Below are 8,111 nucleotides of genomic sequence, written 5' to 3'. Positions count from 1 at the left end.
TTAGCTTCTTTTGCTTATGGTTGACTCTCTACCAACTTGATCTATACCTCCACCTCTGGCTCTTTGCTGGTTAATTGGAAATAAGAGGCTCACAGACTTTTCTGCCCTGACTAACTGAACCATGATCCTCAGATCTCAGTCTCCTGAGTAGCTAGGATTACAGGCATGAGCCACTGGTACAAGTGCAGCCCTTTTGAGAGGAAGCTTCAGACCAGGGGCTCAAAAAGAGGGTCTAGTGTTAGGCTCTTCAGCTCTTAGAAGATCTCTCTTAGAGGATTGTTGTCCTTGGCTATAAAATGTGGATGAGGAATAAAAATCACAAAGCCTCATCTGGCATACCATGGCTGCACTGGTTAAGTAAGCATCTGGTAGTAGGTGGGGAATACTATTATGATTCCTATTTTTATAACAGGATTGCAGTTAGTGGTGGGTGGCAATGAGACAGAAACTCAGGCGGTTAGACTTAAGGTTACTATGATGATGAGCACTCTTTCTCTTTCTCCCCCTCTCCCTTTCTTTCTCTCCCCCTTTCGTGCCAGTCCTGGGGCTTGAAATCAGCCTTGAGCTTTTGTGCTCAAGGCTGGTGCTATATCACTTTGACCCATAGGGCCATTTCCAGATTTTTAATAATTAATTAGAGATTAGAGTCTCATGGATTTTCCTGCAGGAGCTGGCTTTGAACCAAGATTTTTGGGCTTTTCTTTTTTAGTTTGCATCAAGAAAAGGTAATATATGTTTATTTTGAAGAATATGCATATAAACAGATCACCCACTCCTTTATGATCAACTTCCAGTATGTATCTGAGTTGTTTCAGCTCCCCCCCCTCCCTACCCCAACCCCACATCTGAAATACCAGTCTGAGTCTGAAGGGGCTCCCTGGCAGGAATCTTGTCCAGTCTGAGCATAAGAGGGAGACACTGCTCCCCAAACCCATACTTAGCCTTAGGAGGTCTTGGCAGAGAGCTGATCAGACAGCCTGGCCAAAGGTAGAAGTGCCCAGTTCCTGGTGGTGGAGAGTTTTAAGTTCATCACAATTAGATGCAGGTAGAAGCAAAATCTACAAGAGGAACCCTACATCCTGAGACTGGTAGGTGCTTAAACACTTCTACCCCGAGAGCCCTCTAAGCCACCACTACACAGAGGTAGATAAAACTCTAGGCTTCAATCCCCACGGGGTAAGAGTGCTAACAGCCCTGGAACCACTGAGACTTGAGTGGAGTTATCTTACAGTATGGACACAGTCACCCTCAAAATACAAACATTACACCATGTGACTAGAGAGAGAACAGAGAGTGAATATAGGTCACTGGCTCCATTCCAGCTATACCACATGCAGCTATGGGACCTTGGTCAAGTTACTTGTCCTGCTGACCTGTCTCTTGCCTCATGTCTATAACGGCGATAATAATAGTAGCTAGCTAATGCCCTAATCAGGGACAGTGAAGAGGGCTGCTTCCAGAATTACCTGTGATCTTGTTGTCTGTGAAGTACTTAGCCTGGGTGTTCACTGTATACTATGGAATAATACCTGTTTGGTTATACCTATGAGGATCTGTAAATAAACATGTTAAAAGTTTCAGAATGCAAGCTGTGGAACATTCTTTGGAGTATCAGGTGCAGTGGTCCTGCCCTCTAGAGAAATGACCAGTGCATCCCAGGATGGGAGTAGGGTCATGACCTCATAACAGTGTCCACACTCCCCTGGCATGAGGATAGAAGTGGGCCATGGTAATTAAAGACTGGTTAGAATTGCTGTTGTTATTTTGGAGATGAAGGGGGCAGGGAGAGAAAGATATGCCATGTGGCACTTGGGGAAAACTGGGCCATTGGACTAGCCCAGGAAGCAGTTAGTGGCTCTCAGGTCCAGAAAGGTCCAGCAACATCCAGGAAGGTCCAGAAAGCTGCAGCAAGATCACCAGTCATGCTTCCAGGACAGGGGCTAGTCAATATAAAGAGTGAAGATGGAAGTGAATTTTGTTCAGGAAGGTGGCTGTGTCTGTTCTATGGCTCATAGGATGGGCAGAAATGGTACCAGACAACGGGTCTCTGTCTGAAAAGTGTAGCCAGCACTGCAGGATGCTGTGCCCACATGGCCAAGGGCACTTATTAACCCCTAGAGACTGTGACTACCAAACTTGATTGGGCTTAAGAGGGGTGTGTGTGTGTGTGTGTGTGTGTGTGTGTGTGTGTGTGTGTGTGTGTGTGTGTGTAAGATTTCTTAGTAAGATTATCATTCACTAGGTCTAAGGTGGAGTGATGAATCTGCATATATAGCAGCCACTTCATGACTAGGATGTAAATGAGCTTTCTGAACTAAACAATGCCCTAAGCAGTAACAGTCCCCTATTAATAAAGTAAGGATATCAAGTAAGGAAAAGAGGGGGGGAAGGAGAGAGGAGGGAGGGAGGGGGAGAGGGAGAGGGAGGGAAGAAGGGAAGAGGAAGAAGAAGGAGGAGAAGGAGGGGAGGGGGGAGGCAGAGAGGGATTATATATATATATACATACATATGTATGTATATATATATATGTAATATTTATGGGCAGTGCTATTCTGGACTAAGCCCCTGCACTAGAACTCAGACTAGACCAGACCAAATGTAGTCATAGATGGTCATGCTAAATTTCTGCATGACAAAATTTAAGTTATCACAAATTTGTCTTATTCTATCTTTCAGAATGTGGGGAGGAGAGGAGACATATTATTGTCTGAAATAGGAAATTGAAGAGAGAGAGCGATTATTACCAAACAGGTCAGATTCAAATCAGGAAAGCTTCTCTGCTTTGTGCCAGAGGAAAGAAATTTGAGACGACCTGATTTCTGCTTATTTCAGTCCTTTTCTGCCCTCCTCTGCTCAGCCACCTATTTCACAGAATAAGATATTGCCCAGTTCTAGAATCTAAAAGCCAACTAGACTACCTAACTGTATTCTAATTTGGTCTTTTGAATATATGTCTGAGTGTGTATATATTGTATACATGCATGGATATAATAGGCACTGAGGACTAAAATGGATTGAATATGTTTTGTGTTTTTGGTTTTGTTTTGTTTTGTTTTGTTTTTGGCTGGTCCTAAGGCTTGAACTCTGGGCCTGGGTGCTATCCCTGAGTTTTTGTGCTCAAGGCTAGTGCTCTACCACTTGAGCCACAGCTCCTCCACTTCTGGCTTTTTTTTCTTTTGGTAGTTTAGTGGAGATAAGAGTCTTGCAGACTTTCCGGTTGGGGCTGGCTTTGAACCACAGTCCTCTGGTCTCAGCCTCCGGATGAAGTAAGGAGACTAGGTCTTGGCATTGGGCCTTGATGGTAGAGGACATTCATTGATTTGCAGATGTGTTTTAAGTTGGTGGGTTCCAGAAAAGTCTTACCCTCCTTAGATGATTGGTTCTTGATTTCCCTTGATTGTGACCACATTTGATTTGTTTTGGTTTATATTTAACACCTTTGTTAGATTTTGAATGTTCACTTGTTTTTATTTACTTTGTGTTTACATCTGATTTGCTTTCTACTTTATTAAGATGAATTCCACGCACCTTGTATGGTTTTCGGGTGTATAAGCCATGTGTTAGTTGTATTCAGGGTGGTAGGGCTTTGTGACAAGAGTCCCCCCTCCACCTGCTAGCACTCCAATAAAGACTCCAAATTCAGCCTTTTAAGTGGTGGCTTCTCTGTTCTCAGAATTGGATCTACCATACAACACTACCATAGAACAGCAAGGATTACAGGCATGAATCATCTGTTCCTGGCCCCTGATATGTTTCTTACTGGAGGTCATGGTCAAAAAAGCTTCAAAGACGCATTGAGTTCTGCCAGACTTCTGGAGCCTTGGAGGGTGTGGAGAGGGCTGTATATGAACTTCAAGGCTGGTATAAGCAGGACAGCCTGAGCTGGAGATGGAGAAGAATAGACCTCTTTGTTATGTTCCAGTCATTCAACAAATTTATTGGGCACCCACCTATGTATCTGGCCTTAAGACACGGAGATCCAACCGTCAAGTAGAACAAATTTACTACCAGGGACAAATGAAAGAGATGGATATGTAATATAACATATAACATCACTTGTGATAAGAACGATAAAAAAGATTCAAATGTATGATAAGAGAAAATTCCCCTCTCTGTCTGTCTGTCTGTCTCTCTTTTTGGTGTCAGTAGTGGAGCTTGAACTCAGAGCCTGGCACTGTTTCTTAACTTTTTCACTCAAGCACCCCTTCCAGTTTTTTTGATGGTTAATTGAAGATGAGTATCATGAACTTTCTTGCCTGGACTGGCTTCAAACCACTATTCTCAGATCTGGTTTTTTTTTTTATTTTTTATTTTTTGGTCAGTCGTGGGCCTTGAACTCTGGGCTTGGGTGTTGTCCCTGCACTCTTCAGCTCAAAGCAAGCACTCTACCACTTGAGCCACAGTGCCACTTCTGCTTTTCTAGTGGTTTATTGAAAAGTCTCACAGACTTTCCTGCTCTGGCTGGCTTTGAACCGTGTTCCTCTGATCACCGCCTCCTGAGTAGCTAGGATTACAGGCCTGAGCCAGTGGCGCCTGGCAGATCTGTTTTTTGAGTAGCTAGGATTACAGGTGTGAACCACCTTTACCTAGCTGAGAAAGTTTCCAAGATGTCCTAATTTTAATCACAAGGGTGTGAGAATGGAGGGGCACTAAATGGGACTTGTTGATCAGTTAACAAACTATAGGCCAAGAACAAAAGATTTTTATAGTTCTGAATATGTTCCACATCTTTTATGGACAGCCAATGTAGGTTCAATGTAAACAACTTCTACCTTCTTCCTCTAAATTTTCAATATGAAAAAAATGCTGCATTTTCAACAATGAAATCTAATAAGCTCGAGGTTCATAAAATAGCTGGAGGAATGCCATGCATGCATGCGAGCAAAACTCAATTTAGACATGAAAGTGTAGGGGCTCTGCACACTTTGTATACTGTCTAAAACAAAAAAAAAGGATCATAGTCATTATCATAAGATTTAACTCATAAAATGCTACCGTTTTATTTCTGCAAACAGTCATTTCATCCCTTTTCATCCATGCATTTTATGGCCTGGGGTACATTTATGGTAATATATATGCATTTTTAAAGATTTGCTATTTGTCTTTTTATTGAAAATATCACATCTCACCATCCTCATTTTAAAAAAATGCTCTTAGCTCTGGTCCAACTGTTACCTAGTTCAGCTGCTGGTAATTGTGGCATCTGTAACTGCTCAGTGAACCTTTTATTTCAAAAATCCATCTCCCTCTCTCCCTCCTTTCCTCATTCCCTTCTGCCTCATTCTCCCTTACCCTCTTTCTTCTCTTTTCTTTCTTCAGTGCTGGGGATTGTTTATAGGGCCTCAGAATGCTGGCAAGTACTCTACCACTGAGCTACATCCCCAGCCACTTTTGACAATATTGTATCTAGAAACAATGTCATTCTGTGCAGCCCAGACAGGATTCAAAATTGTGATCCTATTGTCTGAGCTTCCCAAGTAGCTGGGGTTGGTGTTAGTGTCACTCATCCAGTGCAAAATTATTTTCTTTCTCCTTCCTTCCATGCTTGTGAAGCAGGCATTCTACCACGGAACCCTCATCTCCAGCCTTCCTTTGCACTGATTATTATTTTTTGAGATCAGTCTTGATTTTTACCTGGACTCACACCTGAACCACGATCCTCCTATTTCACCCTTTGCAACACAGCTGGAATGACAGGTAAACATGGTGGAGTGATAGGTAAACACCACTACATCCAGCTTCTTCCATGAAGATGGAGTCTCAGAAACTTTTTTGGTTCATGTTGGCCCAGAACTACCTTCCTCCCAATCTCAGCCTCCCTGATAGCTGGAATGACAGGCATATGTCCTCTACACCTAACTACTGATTGAAATGTTACAAACTCCATTTAGGCTGCCCTCTAATTTTGATCCTCCAAGTCTCAGCCTCCTAAGTAGCTATGATTACTGGCAGGAGCCACAATACCTGGCCTACAAGATTTCTTTTTATGTTATAACTTGTGCTGCCCTTCAACAATGACTCTCACAGCTTACGTGGTATGAAAATCTGGAACAAATGTATACACATACACACACATATATTCACATGGGAGATATATATATATAAAGTCCTGGGGCTCTTACTGAGGGCCTGGGGACTGTCCCTGAGCTGCTTTTGCTTAAGGCTAGCACTCTACACTGGAGCCACAGTGCCACTTCCAGCTTTTTCTGTTTATGTAGTTCTGAGGAATTAAACCCAGGGGTTCATGCATGTTAGGCAAACACTCTACCACTAAGCCATATCCCTAGCCCTGGAACAGGTATATTTTCAAATCAAGTATGACAAAGCATTTCTTCACCCCCACTGTATGATACAAGTAGAAGTATTTATTCTTATAAACGTGTGCCCACCTGCTCAATATCCTGCATTTTCGTTTACTTTTTGATTATATGTGATTTGGGTCTTTTTTTTTCAGTGTTGGGGATTAAATCCAGGGGCTAGCACATGAAGGCAAGCATTTTCCACTGAGCTACATTCCCAGCTGTTTGTTTTTCATGAGCATTCTAGAAAGTATTTTTTAAAAGGATAACCCTCTCTGGGTGCTGGTGGCTGACCCCTGTAATCCTAGCTATTCAGGAAGCTGAGATCTGAGGGTTGAAGCCAGCCTGGGCAGGAAAATTCATGAAACTTATCTCCAGTTAACCTGAAAAAAAAAAAAGCCAGAAGTGGAGGCGTGGCTTGAGCAATGAAGTGCCAACCTTGAGTGAAAAGGCTAAGAGACAGCATCAAGACCCTGGGATTAAGCCTCAGTACCAGAAAAAAAAAGGAAAATGAGAAAATGAAGCTAAAGAGAAATAGAACAAGTCTTATAGACCTGATAAATATATTTAGACTTCACCCTGGGCATCAGTTATCTATTCAACATAACACACTATCCATAGTTTAGTGGCATAAAATGAAAACTCTGTATTTGCTCTTCATTCTGGGGTTTTAACAAATTGGGCTGGGTTTAGCTGGGCTGTTCTGCCAGTGGTTATTCTTAGTTACATCATTTATTGTTCAACAAGGGGTGGATAATATAAAACAGTATCATTTGGTGCTAGCTGTTAGATGGGCCATGCCTTTCAAACAGACTTGGGCAAAATCAAGTTACAAGGCAGTACTGATGGGCAGATGCTGCAAAGATTGGTGGTAATTTTTCACCTCTCTTAGATGATGTTGGCTTGAAACCCAGATGATGACTTGGGAGTAATGGGTAGATTTTTATTTTTAAAAGAGAGATGTTAAAAATAACTCCTAGATCCTTAGTGTGGGTGATTGATAGGTGATAGCAGCCAGCAGCTAGAGAAAAAAAGAGGAGGAACAGGTTTGGGGGGGAATGATGTTTCTCCTGTGAGTCATGAGAAGGATGATGAGTCTTTTAGGCGGGTGGGCAGGGTAAAAGTGGATATACAGGTGTGGCTCAGAGACAGAGACCTCTCCCAGAGGTCTGCACAATCAGGTTGGGAATAAGTATCAGATGTTGTAATCCTTAAGTACCTCCCAAAAGGGCTTCACCCCCTAGCCAGCAGCATATTGAGGGTGGGAATCTAGCAACTCAACTTGTAGCTGCACCTGAGCCAAGCCCAGTTGCCCTAGCACACAGCATAAATCCTAGCACAAAGCAATAAGAAGAGGGACAAAACTTGTAGGAAGAGTCTTCAATCTGAAATAAGATCAGTGTTTTAAGTGGCATAAGGGTATAGCCTAGTACCTGCCAGGGGTGTGGGGGTGGGGAGTCTCCCAATAACAGTCTACTAACTTAGAATGTAATGAATGCATCATCAAGGAAGGAGCATCAGGAGCTAGAAAGGCTCCTGAGTTGCTTCAAAGGAGATTCCCTCCCTGGGTTGGAAGATAGACCCAGTGGCCAGAATTGATATTTTGTAAAGACAAAACTTCTCTGGTCAAACCCACTGCCCATAGTCACCCAACTGTCAGAGATTTTACAAATCCCTTCTACTGGGAGATCTACCTATTGAAGGGGGGCCCTCTATCATAGTGTGAAAGAAATGTTGGTTAGGAACCTATTCATTCACTCATTCAATTTCCTTTTTATGTATGTGCCAACATGGGGCTTGAACTCAGGGCCT

Source organism: Dipodomys merriami, unplaced genomic scaffold (genome assembly GCF_024711535.1).
Source record: "Dipodomys merriami isolate MVZ:Mamm:240054 unplaced genomic scaffold, mDipMer1.0.p SCAF_886, whole genome shotgun sequence".
Lineage (NCBI taxonomy): Eukaryota > Metazoa > Chordata > Mammalia > Rodentia > Heteromyidae > Dipodomys > Dipodomys merriami.
Note: the sequence above shows the minus strand (reverse complement) of the source record.